Source organism: Melozone crissalis, unplaced genomic scaffold (genome assembly GCF_028551555.1).
Source record: "Melozone crissalis strain CALT ecotype California unplaced genomic scaffold, PUWL_Pcris_2 ptg000168l_1, whole genome shotgun sequence".
NCBI lineage: Eukaryota > Metazoa > Chordata > Aves > Passeriformes > Passerellidae > Melozone > Melozone crissalis.
In genome coordinates, this window is record NW_026535937.1 from 244,352 (window position 1) to 259,336 (window position 14,985).

Below are 14,985 nucleotides of genomic sequence, written 5' to 3' on the forward strand. Positions count from 1 at the left end.
AGGTACTGTTTTCTCTCAGTTGGCAAGCTGCGCACACAATCGCAGTGTTGTACAGCTTGTTTCATCACCTTTGCGAAGTTGCCGCTCTCTCCGGCTCCCGGAGACGAAGAAGCTGCTTCTTCGCGCAAAGACGATTCTGCCACTCACAGTGCTCTGCGGTGTGCGCCTTCTGTCGAAAGAGGTCCGGGAGCGGTGCTTCGCTCTGCAGAGCACCGTACCTTCGTCTTTAGCCTCTCTTCTCGTCTACATCTTAGCAAAAAGCTTTTCCACTCTGTCTGGCAAGGAGAAACTGTGCCAGCACAAAAAACATCTCCCATCGTGTTCTAGAGGCTGCACGGAGGTCTGCCGAGTGTTTTGCAAGAAATGAAAGAAAGTTGTCCAAAACAGCTTGCAATCGAATGTTCATGTGAATAGAAAAGGCAGGAGAGTGGTCAGGTACTGTTTTCTCTCAGTTGGCAAGGTGCGCACACAATCGCAGTGTTGTGCAGCTTATTTCATCACCTTTGCGAAGCTGCCGCTCTCTCCGGCTCCCGGAGACGAAGAAGCTGCTTCTTTGCGCAAAGACGATTCTGCCGCTCATAATGCTCTGCGGTGTGCGCCTTCTGCCGAAAGAGGCCCGGGAGCTGTGCTTAGCTCTGCAGAGCACCATACCTGCTTCTTTAGCCTCTCTTCTCGTCTACATCTTAGCAAAAAGCTTTTCCACTCTGTCTGGCAAGGAGAAACTGTGCCAGCACAAAAAACATCTCCCATCGTGTTCTAGAGGCTGCACGGACGTTTGCCGAGTGTTTTGCAAGAAGAGAAAAAAGTTGTCCAAAACAGCTTGCAATCGAATGTTCATGTGAATAGAAAAGGCAGGAGAGTGGTCAGGTACTGTTTTCTCTCAGTTGGCAAGCTGCGCACACAATCGCAGTGTTGTACAGCTTGTTTCATCACCTTTGCGAAGCTGCCGCTCTCTCCGGCTCCCGGAGACGAAGAAGCTGCTTCTTCGCGCAAAGAGGATTCTGCCGCTCACAGTGCTCTGCGGTGTGCGCCTTCTGCCGAAAGAGGTCCGGGAGCGGTGCTTAGCTCTGCAGAGCACCGTACCTTCGTCTTTAGCCTCTCTTCTCGTCTACATCTTAGCAAAAAGCTTTTCCACTCTGTCTGGCAAGGAGAAACTGTGCCAGCACAGAAAACATCTCCCATCGTGTTCTAGAGGCTGCACGCAGGTCTGCCGAGTGTTTTGCAAGAAGAGAAAGAAAGTTGTCCAAAACAGCTTGCAATCGAATGTTCATGTGAATAGAAAAGGCAGCAGAGTGGTCAGGTACTGTTTTCTCTCACTTGGCAAGCTGCGCACACAATCGCAGTGTTGTACAGCTTGTTTCATCACCTTTGCGAAGTTGCCGCTCTCTCCGGCTCTCGGAGACGAAGAAGCTGCGTTTTCGCGCAAAGAGGATTCTGCCGCTCACAGTGCTCTGCAGTGTGCGTCTTCTGCCGAAAGAGGCCCGGGAGCTGTGCTTAGCTCTGCAGAGCACCGTACCTTCGTTTTTATCCTCTCTTCTCCTCTACATCTTAGCAAAAAGCTTTTCCACTCTGTCTGGCAAGGAGAAACTGTGCCAGCACAAAAAACATCTCCCATCGTGTTCTAGAGGCTGCACGGAGGTCTGCCGAGTGTTTTGCAAGAAGAGAAAGAAAGTTGTCCAAAACAGCTTCCAATCGAATGTTCATGTGAATAGAAAAGGCAGGAGAGTGGTCAGGTACTGTTTTCTCTCACTTGGCAAGCTGCGCCCACAATCGCAGTGTTGTACAGCTTGTTTCATCACCTTTGCGAAGCTGCCGCTCTCTCCGGCTCCCGGAGACGAAGAAGCTGCTTCTTCGCGCAAAGACGATTCTGCCGCTCACAGTGCTCTGCGGTGTGCGACTTCTTCCGAAAGAGGTCCGGGAGCTGTGCTTAGCTCTGCAGAGCACCGTACCTTCGTCTTTAGCCTCTCTTCTCGTCTACATCTTAGCAAAAAGCTTTTCCACTCTGTCTGGCAAGGAGAAACTGTGCCAGCACAAAAAACATCTCCCATCGTGTTCTAGAGGCTGCACGGAGGTCTGCCGAGTGTTTTGCAAGAAATGAAAGAAAGTTGTCCAAAACAGCTTGCAATCGAATGTTCATGTGAATAGAAAAGGCAGGAGAGTGGTCAGGTACTGTTTTCTCTCAGTTGGCAAGCTGCGCACACAATCGCAGTGTCGTACAGCTTGTTTCATCACCTTTGCGAAGCTGCCGCTCTCTCCGGCTCCCGGAGACGAAGAAGCTGCTTCTTCGCGCAAAGACGATTCTGCCGCTCACAGTGCTCTGCGGTGTGCGCCTTCTGCCGTAAGAGGCCCGGGAGCTGTGCTTAGCTCTGCAGAGCACCATACCTGCTTCTTTAGCCTCTCTTCTCGTCTACATCTTAGCAAAAAGCTTTTCCACTCTGTCTGGCAAGGAGAAACTGTGCCAGCACAAAAAACATCTCCCATCGTGTTCTAGAGGCTGCACGGAGGTCTGCCGAGTGTTTTGCAAGAAGAGAAAGAAAGTTGTCCAAAACAGCTTGCAATCGAATGTTCATGCGATTAGAAAAGGCAGGAGAGTGTCAGGTACTGTTTTCTCTCAGTTGGCAAGCTGCGCACACAATCGCAGTGTTGTACAGCTTGTTTCATCACCTTTGCGAAGCTGCCGCTCTCTCCGGCTCCCGGAGACGAAGAAGCTGCTTCTTTGCGCAAAGACGATTCTGCCGCTCACAGTGCTCTGCGGTGTGCGCCTTCTGCCGAAAGAGGCCCGGGAGCTGTGCTTAGCTCTGCAGAGCACCATACCTGCTTCTTTAGCCTCTCTTCTCGTCTACATCTTAGCAAAAAGCTTTTCCACTCTGTCTAGCAAGGAGAAACTGTGCCAGCACAAAAAACATCTCCCATCGTGTTCTAGAGGCTGCACGCAGGTCTGCCGAGTGTTTTGCAAGAAGAGAAAGAAAGTTGTCCAAAACAGCTTGCAATCGAATGTTCATGCGATTAGAAAAGGCAGGAGAGTGTCAGGTACTGTTTTCTCTCAGTTGGCAAGCTGCGCACACAATCGCAGTGTTGTACAGCTTGTTTCATCACCTTTGCGAAGCTGCCGCTCTCTCCGGCTCCCGGAGACGAAGAAGCTGCTTCTTCGCGCAAAGACGATTCTGCCGCTCACAGTGCTCTGCGGTGTGCGCCTTCTGCCGAAAGAGGTCCGGGAGCGGTGCTTAGCTCTGCAGAGCACCGTACCTTCGTCTTTAGCCTCTCTTCTCGTCTACATCTCAGCAAAAAGCTTTTCCACTCTGTCTGGCAAGGAGAAACTGTGCCAGCACAGAAAACATCTCCCATCGTGTTCTAGAGGCTGCACGGACGTTTGCCGAGTGTTTTGCAAGAAGAGAAAGAAAGTTGTCCAAAACAGCTTGCAATCGAATGTTCATGTGAATAGAAAAGGCAGGAGAGTGGTCAGGTACTGTTTTCTCTCAGTTGGCAAGCTGCGCACACAATCGCAGTGTTGTACAGATTGTTTCATCACCTTTGCGAAGCTGCCGCTCTCTCCGGCTCCCGGAGACGAAGAAGCTGCTTCTTCGCGCAAAGACGATTCTGCCGCTCACAGTGCTCTGCGGTGTGCGCCTTCTGCCGAAAGAGGTCCGGGAGCGGTGCTTAGCTCTGCAGAGCACCGTACCTTCGTCTTTAGCCTCTCTTCTCGTCTACATCTTAGCAAAAAGCTTTTCCACTCTGTCTGGCAAGGAGAAACTGTGCCAGCACAGAAAACATCTCCCATCGTGTTCTAGAGGCTGCACGGAGGTCTGCCGAGTGTTTTGCAAGAAGAGAAAGAAAGTTGTCCAAAACAGCTTGCAATCGAATGTTCATGTGAATAGAAAAGGCAGGAGAGTGGTCAGGTACTGTTTTCTCTCAGTTGGCAAGCTGCGCACACAATCGCAGTGTTGTACAGCTTGTTTCATCACCTTTGCGAAGTTGCCGCTCTCTCCGGCTCCCGGAGACGAAGAAGCTGCTTCTTCGCGCAAAGACGATTCTGCCACTCACAGTGCTCTGCGGTGTGCGCCTTCTGTCGAAAGAGGTCCGGGAGCGGTGCTTCGCTCTGCAGAGCACCGTACCTTCGTCTTTAGCCTCTCTTCTCGTCTACATCTTAGCAAAAAGCTTTTCCACTCTGTCTGGCAAGGAGAAACTGTGCCAGCACAAAAAACATCTCCCATCGTGTTCTAGAGGCTGCACGGAGGTCTGCCGAGTGTTTTGCAAGAAATGAAAGAAAGTTGTCCAAAACAGCTTGCAATCGAATGTTCATGTGAATAGAAAAGGCAGGAGAGTGGTCAGGTACTGTTTTCTCTCAGTTGGCAAGGTGCGCACACAATCGCAGTGTTGTGCAGCTTATTTCATCACCTTTGCGAAGCTGCCGCTCTCTCCGGCTCCCGGAGACGAAGAAGCTGCTTCTTTGCGCAAAGACGATTCTGCCGCTCATAATGCTCTGCGGTGTGCGCCTTCTGCCGAAAGAGGCCCGGGAGCTGTGCTTAGCTCTGCAGAGCACCATACCTGCTTCTTTAGCCTCTCTTCTCGTCTACATCTTAGCAAAAAGCTTTTCCACTCTGTCTGGCAAGGAGAAACTGTGCCAGCACAAAAAACATCTCCCATCGTGTTCTAGAGGCTGCACGGACGTTTGCCGAGTGTTTTGCAAGAAGAGAAAAAAGTTGTCCAAAACAGCTTGCAATCGAATGTTCATGTGAATAGAAAAGGCAGGAGAGTGGTCAGGTACTGTTTTCTCTCAGTTGGCAAGCTGCGCACACAATCGCAGTGTTGTACAGCTTGTTTCATCACCTTTGCGAAGCTGCCGCTCTCTCCGGCTCCCGGAGACGAAGAAGCTGCTTCTTCGCGCAAAGAGGATTCTGCCGCTCACAGTGCTCTGCGGTGTGCGCCTTCTGCCGAAAGAGGTCCGGGAGCGGTGCTTAGCTCTGCAGAGCACCGTACCTTCGTCTTTAGCCTCTCTTCTCGTCTACATCTTAGCAAAAAGCTTTTCCACTCTGTCTGGCAAGGAGAAACTGTGCCAGCACAGAAAACATCTCCCATCGTGTTCTAGAGGCTGCACGCAGGTCTGCCGAGTGTTTTGCAAGAAGAGAAAGAAAGTTGTCCAAAACAGCTTGCAATCGAATGTTCATGTGAATAGAAAAGGCAGCAGAGTGGTCAGGTACTGTTTTCTCTCACTTGGCAAGCTGCGCACACAATCGCAGTGTTGTACAGCTTGTTTCATCACCTTTGCGAAGTTGCCGCTCTCTCCGGCTCTCGGAGACGAAGAAGCTGCGTTTTCGCGCAAAGAGGATTCTGCCGCTCACAGTGCTCTGCAGTGTGCGTCTTCTGCCGAAAGAGGCCCGGGAGCTGTGCTTAGCTCTGCAGAGCACCGTACCTTCGTTTTTATCCTCTCTTCTCCTCTACATCTTAGCAAAAAGCTTTTCCACTCTGTCTGGCAAGGAGAAACTGTGCCAGCACAAAAAACATCTCCCATCGTGTTCTAGAGGCTGCACGGAGGTCTGCCGAGTGTTTTGCAAGAAGAGAAAGAAAGTTGTCCAAAACAGCTTCCAATCGAATGTTCATGTGAATAGAAAAGGCAGGAGAGTGGTCAGGTACTGTTTTCTCTCACTTGGCAAGCTGCGCCCACAATCGCAGTGTTGTACAGCTTGTTTCATCACCTTTGCGAAGCTGCCGCTCTCTCCGGCTCCCGGAGACGAAGAAGCTGCTTCTTCGCGCAAAGACGATTCTGCCGCTCACAGTGCTCTGCGGTGTGCGACTTCTTCCGAAAGAGGTCCGGGAGCTGTGCTTAGCTCTGCAGAGCACCGTACCTTCGTCTTTAGCCTCTCTTCTCGTCTACATCTTAGCAAAAAGCTTTTCCACTCTGTCTGGCAAGGAGAAACTGTGCCAGCACAAAAAACATCTCCCATCGTGTTCTAGAGGCTGCACGGAGGTCTGCCGAGTGTTTTGCAAGAAATGAAAGAAAGTTGTCCAAAACAGCTTGCAATCGAATGTTCATGTGAATAGAAAAGGCAGGAGAGTGGTCAGGTACTGTTTTCTCTCAGTTGGCAAGCTGCGCACACAATCGCAGTGTCGTACAGCTTGTTTCATCACCTTTGCGAAGCTGCCGCTCTCTCCGGCTCCCGGAGACGAAGAAGCTGCTTCTTCGCGCAAAGACGATTCTGCCGCTCACAGTGCTCTGCGGTGTGCGCCTTCTGCCGTAAGAGGCCCGGGAGCTGTGCTTAGCTCTGCAGAGCACCATACCTGCTTCTTTAGCCTCTCTTCTCGTCTACATCTTAGCAAAAAGCTTTTCCACTCTGTCTGGCAAGGAGAAACTGTGCCAGCACAAAAAACATCTCCCATCGTGTTCTAGAGGCTGCACGGAGGTCTGCCGAGTGTTTTGCAAGAAGAGAAAGAAAGTTGTCCAAAACAGCTTGCAATCGAATGTTCATGCGATTAGAAAAGGCAGGAGAGTGTCAGGTACTGTTTTCTCTCAGTTGGCAAGCTGCGCACACAATCGCAGTGTTGTACAGCTTGTTTCATCACCTTTGCGAAGCTGCCGCTCTCTCCGGCTCCCGGAGACGAAGAAGCTGCTTCTTTGCGCAAAGACGATTCTGCCGCTCACAGTGCTCTGCGGTGTGCGCCTTCTGCCGAAAGAGGCCCGGGAGCTGTGCTTAGCTCTGCAGAGCACCATACCTGCTTCTTTAGCCTCTCTTCTCGTCTACATCTTAGCAAAAAGCTTTTCCACTCTGTCTAGCAAGGAGAAACTGTGCCAGCACAAAAAACATCTCCCATCGTGTTCTAGAGGCTGCACGCAGGTCTGCCGAGTGTTTTGCAAGAAGAGAAAGAAAGTTGTCCAAAACAGCTTGCAATCGAATGTTCATGCGATTAGAAAAGGCAGGAGAGTGTCAGGTACTGTTTTCTCTCAGTTGGCAAGCTGCGCACACAATCGCAGTGTTGTACAGCTTGTTTCATCACCTTTGCGAAGCTGCCGCTCTCTCCGGCTCCCGGAGACGAAGAAGCTGCTTCTTCGCGCAAAGACGATTCTGCCGCTCACAGTGCTCTGCGGTGTGCGCCTTCTGCCGAAAGAGGTCCGGGAGCGGTGCTTAGCTCTGCAGAGCACCGTACCTTCGTCTTTAGCCTCTCTTCTCGTCTACATCTCAGCAAAAAGCTTTTCCACTCTGTCTGGCAAGGAGAAACTGTGCCAGCACAGAAAACATCTCCCATCGTGTTCTAGAGGCTGCACGGACGTTTGCCGAGTGTTTTGCAAGAAGAGAAAGAAAGTTGTCCAAAACAGCTTGCAATCGAATGTTCATGTGAATAGAAAAGGCAGGAGAGTGGTCAGGTACTGTTTTCTCTCAGTTGGCAAGCTGCGCACACAATCGCAGTGTTGTACAGATTGTTTCATCACCTTTGCGAAGCTGCCGCTCTCTCCGGCTCCCGGAGACGAAGAAGCTGCTTCTTCGCGCAAAGACGATTCTGCCGCTCACAGTGCTCTGCGGTGTGCGCCTTCTGCCGAAAGAGGTCCGGGAGCGGTGCTTAGCTCTGCAGAGCACCGTACCTTCGTCTTTAGCCTCTCTTCTCGTCTACATCTTAGCAAAAAGCTTTTCCACTCTGTCTGGCAAGGAGAAACTGTGCCAGCACAGAAAACATCTCCCATCGTGTTCTAGAGGCTGCACGGAGGTCTGCCGAGTGTTTTGCAAGAAGAGAAAGAAAGTTGTCCAAAACAGCTTGCAATCGAATGTTCATGTGAATAGAAAAGGCAGGAGAGTGGTCAGGTACTGTTTTCTCTCAGTTGGCAAGCTGCGCACACAATCGCAGTGTTGTACAGCTTGTTTCATCACCTTTGCGAAGTTGCCGCTCTCTCCGGCTCCCGGAGACGAAGAAGCTGCTTCTTCGCGCAAAGACGATTCTGCCACTCACAGTGCTCTGCGGTGTGCGCCTTCTGTCGAAAGAGGTCCGGGAGCGGTGCTTCGCTCTGCAGAGCACCGTACCTTCGTCTTTAGCCTCTCTTCTCGTCTACATCTTAGCAAAAAGCTTTTCCACTCTGTCTGGCAAGGAGAAACTGTGCCAGCACAAAAAACATCTCCCATCGTGTTCTAGAGGCTGCACGGAGGTCTGCCGAGTGTTTTGCAAGAAATGAAAGAAAGTTGTCCAAAACAGCTTGCAATCGAATGTTCATGTGAATAGAAAAGGCAGGAGAGTGGTCAGGTACTGTTTTCTCTCAGTTGGCAAGGTGCGCACACAATCGCAGTGTTGTGCAGCTTGTTTCATCACCTTTGCGAAGCTGCCGCTCTCTCCGGCTCCCGGAGACGAAGAAGCTGCTTCTTCGCGCAAAGACGATTCTGCCGCTCACCGTGCTCTGCGGTGTGCGCCTTCTGCCGAAAGAGGCCCGGGAGCTGTGCTTAGCTCTGCAGAGCACCATACCTGCTTCTTTAGCCTCTCTTCTCGTCTACATCTTAGCAAAAAGCTTTTCCACTCTGTCTGGCAAGGAGAAACTGTGCCAGCACAAAAAACATCTCCCATCGTGTTCTAGAGGCTGCACGGACGTTTGCCGAGTGTTTTGCAAGAAGAGAAAAAAGTTGTCCAAAACAGCTTGCAATCGAATGTTCATGTGAATAGAAAAGGCAGGAGAGTGGTCAGGTACTGTTTTCTCTCAGTTGGCAAGCTGCGCACACAATCGCAGTGTTGTACAGCTTGTTTCATCACCTTTGCGAAGCTGCCGCTCTCTCCGGCTCCCGGAGACGAAGAAGCTGCTTCTTCGCGCAAAGAGGATTCTGCCGCTCACAGTGCTCTGCGGTGTGCGCCTTCTGCCGAAAGAGGTCCGGGAGCGGTGCTTAGCTCTGCAGAGCACCGTACCTTCGTCTTTAGCCTCTCTTCTCGTCTACATCTTAGCAAAAAGCTTTTCCACTCTGTCTGGCAAGGAGAAACTGTGCCAGCACAAAAAACATCTCCCATCGTGTTCTAGAGGCTGCACGCAGGTCTGCCGAGTGTTTTGCAAGAAGAGAAAGAAAGTTGTCCAAAACAGCTTGCAATCGAATGTTCATGTGAATAGAAAAGGCAGCAGAGTGGTCAGGTACTGTTTTCTCTCACTTGGCAAGCTGCGCACACAATCGCAGTGTTGTACAGCTTGTTTCATCACCTTTGCGAAGTTGCCGCTCTCTCCGGCTCCCGGAGACGAAGAAGCTGCGTTTTCGCGCAAAGAGGATTCTGCCGCTCACAGTGCTCTGCAGTGTGCGTCTTCTGCCGAAAGAGGCCCGGGAGCTGTGCTTAGCTCTGCAGAGCACCGTACCTTCGTTTTTATCCTCTCTTCTCCTCTACATCTTAGCAAAAAGCTTTTCCACTCTGTCTGGCAAGGAGAAACTGTGCCAGCACAAAAAACATCTCCCATCGTGTTCTAGAGGCTGCACGGAGGTCTGCCGAGTGTTTTGCAAGAAGAGAAAGAAAGTTGTCCAAAGCAGCTTGCAATCGAATGTTCATGTGAATAGAAAAGGCAGGAGAGTGGTCAGGTACTGTTTTCTCTCAGTTGGCAAGCTGCGCACACAATCGCAGTGTTGTACAGCTTGTTTCATCACCTTTGCGAAGCTGCCGCTCTCTCCTGCTCCCGGAGACGAAGAAGCTGCTTCTTCGCGCAAAGACGATTCTGCCGCTCACCGTGCTCTGCGGTGTGCGCCTTCTGCCGAAAGAGGTCCGGGAGCGGTGCTTAGCTCTGCAGAGCACCGTACCTTCGTCTTTAGCCTCTCTTCTCGTCTACATCTCAGCAAAAACCTTTTCCACTCTGTCTGGCAAGGAGAAACTGTGCCAGCACAGAAAACATCTCCCATCGTGTTCTAGAGGCTGCACGGAGGTCTGCCGAGTGTTTTGCAAGAAGAGAAAGAAAGTTGTCCAAAACAGCTTGCAATCGAATGTTCATGTGAATAGAAAAGGCAGGAGAGTGGTCAGGTACTGTTTTCTCTCCGTTGGCAAGCTGCGCACACAATCGCAGTGTTGTAAAGCTTGTTTCATCACCTTTGCGAAGTTGCCGCTCTCTCCGCTTCCCGGAGACGAATGTTGGAATCCATAAGGTTAGAGGGTTTTTAGAAAATGGTTAAAAAAGGTATAGGCCTCAGACTGAAGTTCTGTTAGCATTGCAAATGCAAGCAGAAATGTTTCCCATGCAAGCAGAAAAGTTTCCCAAGCAGTAGACGTGACAAATAACAATAGGTCTCTGTAGAATTGGTTTTAGGATGGCAACAAGGTTATTTAATGTATATCTTTAGAAGGTTAGCATGAATAGAGCTCTGTTCATTGTCTCTTATGAACCAGTCTTTGTTTTAGCTACGATTACGTATACTTTATGAGATTGGATAGAATGCTTGTCAATATGTGTTTTCTGTGTGTGATTGGCTGAACTCTAGATTGAGATGATTTTATGTATTGCTGTATGAGCCCTCCTGGGGGAGACATTTAAGGGGTGGATCAGTGAGCTGTCATGTCTCCTTCTTGTATTATGAGACTGATGTGCTGGAAATAAAATCAGAAATCTCTTCACTGGTCTGTTTACAATGTTATCCATATTTGGATATTTGCCGCGGCATAGTGGGTTCCTTTTTAAGACGTGGGTTCCTGACACAATTGGACTTATATCTACCCATCCCCCGACAACGAAGAAGCTGCTTCTTCGCGCAAAGACGATTCTGCCGCTCACAGTGCTCTGCAGTGTGCGCCTTCTGCCGAAAGAGGTCCGGGAGCGGTGCTTAGCTCTGCAGAGCACCGTACCTGCTTCTTTAGCCTCTCTTCTCGTCTACATCTTAGCAAAAAGCTTTTCCACTCTGTCTGGCAAGGAGAAACTGTGCCAGCACAGAAAACGTCTCCCAACGTGTTCTAGAGGCTGCACGGAGGTCTGCCGAGTGTTTTGCAAGAAGAGAAAGAAAGTTGTCCAAAACAGCTTGCAATCGAATGTTCATGTGAATAGAAAAGGCAGGACAGTGGTCAGGTACTGTTTTCTCTCAGTTGGCAAGCTGCGCACACAATCGCAGTGTTGTACAGCTTGTTTCATCACCTTTGCGAAGCTGCCGCTCTCTCCGGCTCCCGGAGACGAAGAAGCTGCTTCTTCGCGCAAAGACGATTCTGCCGCTCACAGTGCTCTGCGGTGTGCGCCTTCCGCCGAAAGACGCCCGGGAGCGGTGCTTAGCTCTGCAGAGCACCGTACCTTCGTCTTTAGCCTCTCTTCTCGTCTACATCTTAGCAAAAAGCTTTTCCACTCTGTCTGGCAAGGAGAAACTTTGCCAGCACAGAAAACATCTCCCATCGTGTTCTAGAGACTGCACGGACGTCTGCCGAGTGTTTTGCAAGAAGAGAAAGAAAGTTGTCCAAAACAGCTTCCAATCGAATGTTCATGTGAATAGAAAAGGCAGGAGAGTGGTCAGGTACTGTTTTCTCTCAGTTGGCAAGCTGCGCACACAATCACAGTGTTGTACAGCTTGTTTCATCACCTTTGCGAAGTTGCCGCTCTCTCCGGCTCCCGGAGACGAAGAAGCTGCTTCTTCGCGCAAAGACGATTCTGCCGCTCACAGTGCTCTGCGGTGTGCGCCTTCTGCCGAAAGAGGTCCGGGAGCGGTGCTTAGCTCTGCAGAGCACCGTACCTTCGTCTTTAGCCTCTCTTCTCGTCTACATCTTAGCAAAAAGCTTTTCCACTCTGTCTGGCAAGGAGAAACTGTGCCAGCACAGAAAACATCTCCCATCGTGTTCTAGAGGCTGCACGGAGGTCTGCCGAGTGTTTTGCAAGAAGAGAAAGAAAGTTGTCCAAAACAGCTTGCAATCGAATGTTCATGTGAATAGAAAAGGCAGGAGAGTGGTCAGGTACTGTTTTCTCTCAGTTGGCAAGCTGCGCACACAATCGCAGTGTTGTACAGCTTGTTTCATCACCTTTGCGAAGTTGCCGCTCTCTCCGGCTCCCGGAGACGAAGAAGCTGCTTCTTCGCGCAAAGACGATTCTGCCACTCACAGTGCTCTGCGGTGTGCGCCTTCTGTCGAAAGAGGTCCGGGAGCGGTGCTTCGCTCTGCAGAGCACCGTACCTTCGTCTTTAGCCTCTCTTCTCGTCTACATCTTAGCAAAAAGCTTTTCCACTCTGTCTGGCAAGGAGAAACTGTGCCAGCACAAAAAACATCTCCCATCGTGTTCTAGAGGCTGCACGGAGGTCTGCCGAGTGTTTTGCAAGAAATGAAAGAAAGTTGTCCAAAACAGCTTGCAATCGAATGTTCATGTGAATAGAAAAGGCAGGAGAGTGGTCAGGTACTGTTTTCTCTCAGTTGGCAAGGTGCGCACACAATCGCAGTGTTGTGCAGCTTGTTTCATCACCTTTGCGAAGCTGCCGCTCTCTCCGGCTCCCGGAGACGAAGAAGCTGCTTCTTCGCGCAAAGACGATTCTGCCGCTCACCGTGCTCTGCGGTGTGCGCCTTCTGCCGAAAGAGGCCCGGGAGCTGTGCTTAGCTCTGCAGAGCACCATACCTGCTTCTTTAGCCTCTCTTCTCGTCTACATCTTAGCAAAAAGCTTTTCCACTCTGTCTGGCAAGGAGAAACTGTGCCAGCACAAAAAACATCTCCCATCGTGTTCTAGAGGCTGCACGGACGTTTGCCGAGTGTTTTGCAAGAAGAGAAAAAAGTTGTCCAAAACAGCTTGCAATCGAATGTTCATGTGAATAGAAAAGGCAGGAGAGTGGTCAGGTACTGTTTTCTCTCAGTTGGCAAGCTGCGCACACAATCGCAGTGTTGTACAGCTTGTTTCATCACCTTTGCGAAGCTGCCGCTCTCTCCGGCTCCCGGAGACGAAGAAGCTGCTTCTTCGCGCAAAGACGATTCTGCCGCTCACAGTGCTCTGCGGTGTGCGCCTTCTGCCGAAAGAGGTCCGGGAGCGGTGCTTAGCTCTGCAGAGCACCGTACCTTCGTCTTTAGCCTCTCTTCTCGTCTACATCTTAGCAAAAAGCTTTTCCACTCTGTCTGGCAAGGAGAAACTGTGCCAGCACAGAAAACATCTCCCATCGTGTTCTAGAGGCTGCACGCAGGTCTGCCGAGTGTTTTGCAAGAAGAGAAAGAAAGTTGTCCAAAACAGCTTGCAATCGAATGTTCATGTGAATAGAAAAGGCAGCAGAGTGGTCAGGTACTGTTTTCTCTCACTTGGCAAGCTGCGCACACAATCGCAGTGTTGTACAGCTTGTTTCATCACCTTTGCGAAGTTGCCGCTCTCTCCGGCTCCCGGAGACGAAGAAGCTGCGTTTTCGCGCAAAGAGGATTCTGCCGCTCACAGTGCTCTGCAGTGTGCGTCTTCTGCCGAAAGAGGCCCGGGAGCTGTGCTTAGCTCTGCAGAGCACCGTACCTTCGTTTTTATCCTCTCTTCTCCTCTACATCTTAGCAAAAAGCTTTTCCACTCTGTCTGGCAAGGAGAAACTGTGCCAGCACAGAAAACGTCTCCCAACGTGTTCTAGAGGCTGCACGGAGGTCTGCCGAGTGTTTTGCAAGAAGAGAAAGAAAGTTGTCCAAAACAGCTTGCAATCGAATGTTCATGTGAATAGAAAAGGCAGGACAGTGGTCAGGTACTGTTTTCTCTCAGTTGGCAAGCTGCGCACACAATCGCAGTGTTGTACAGCTTGTTTCATCACCTTTGCGAAGCTGCCGCTCTCTCCGGCTCCCGGAGACGAAGAAGCTGCTTCTTCGCGCAAAGACGATTCTGCCGCTCACAGTGCTCTGCGGTGTGCGCCTTCCGCCGAAAGACGCCCGGGAGCGGTGCTTAGCTCTGCAGAGCACCGTACCTTCGTCTTTAGCCTCTCTTCTCGTCTACATCTTAGCAAAAAGCTTTTCCACTCTGTCTGGCAAGGAGAAACTGTGCCAGCACAGAAAACATCTCCCATCGTGTTCTAGAGACTGCACGGACGTCTGCCGAGTGTTTTGCAAGAAGAGAAAGAAAGTTGTCCAAAACAGCTTCCAATCGAATGTTCATGTGAATAGAAAAGGCAGGAGAGTGGTCAGGTACTGTTTTCTCTCAGTTGGCAAGCTGCGCACACAATCACAGTGTTGTACAGCTTGTTTCATCACCTTTGCGAAGTTGCCGCTCTCTCCGGCTCCCGGAGACGAAGAAGCTGCTTCTTCGCGCAAAGACGATTCTGCCGCTCACAGTGCTCTGCGGTGTGCGCCTTCTGCCGAAAGAGGTCCGGGAGCGGTGCTTAGCTCTGCAGAGCACCGTACCTTCGTCTTTAGCCTCTCTTCTCGTCTACATCTTAGCAAAAAGCTTTTCCACTCTGTCTGGCAAGGAGAAACTGTGCCAGCACAGAAAACATCTCCCATCGTGTTCTAGAGGCTGCACGGAGGTCTGCCGAGTGTTTTGCAAGAAGAGAAAGAAAGTTGTCCAAAACAGCTTGCAATCGAATGTTCATGTGAATAGAAAAGGCAGGAGAGTGGTCAGGTACTGTTTTCTCTCAGTTGGCAAGCTGCGCACACAATCGCAGTGTTGTACAGCTTGTTTCATCACCTTTGCGAAGTTGCCGCTCTCTCCGGCTCCCGGAGACGAAGAAGCTGCTTCTTCGCGCAAAGACGATTCTGCCACTCACAGTGCTCTGCGGTGTGCGCCTTCTGTCGAAAGAGGTCCGGGAGCGGTGCTTCGCTCTGCAGAGCACCGTACCTTCGTCTTTAGCCTCTCTTCTCGTCTACATCTTAGCAAAAAGCTTTTCCACTCTGTCTGGCAAGGAGAAACTGTGCCAGCACAAAAAACATCTCCCATCGTGTTCTAGAGGCTGCACGGAGGTCTGCCGAGTGTTTTGCAAGAAATGAAAGAAAGTTGTCCAAAACAGCTTGCAATCGAATGTTCATGTGAATAGAAAAGGCAGGAGAGTGGTCAGGTACTGTTTTCTCTCAGTTGGCAAGGTGCGCACACAATCGCAGTGTTGTGCAGCTTGTTTCATCACCTTTGCGAAGCTGCCGCTCTCTCCGGCTCCCGGAGA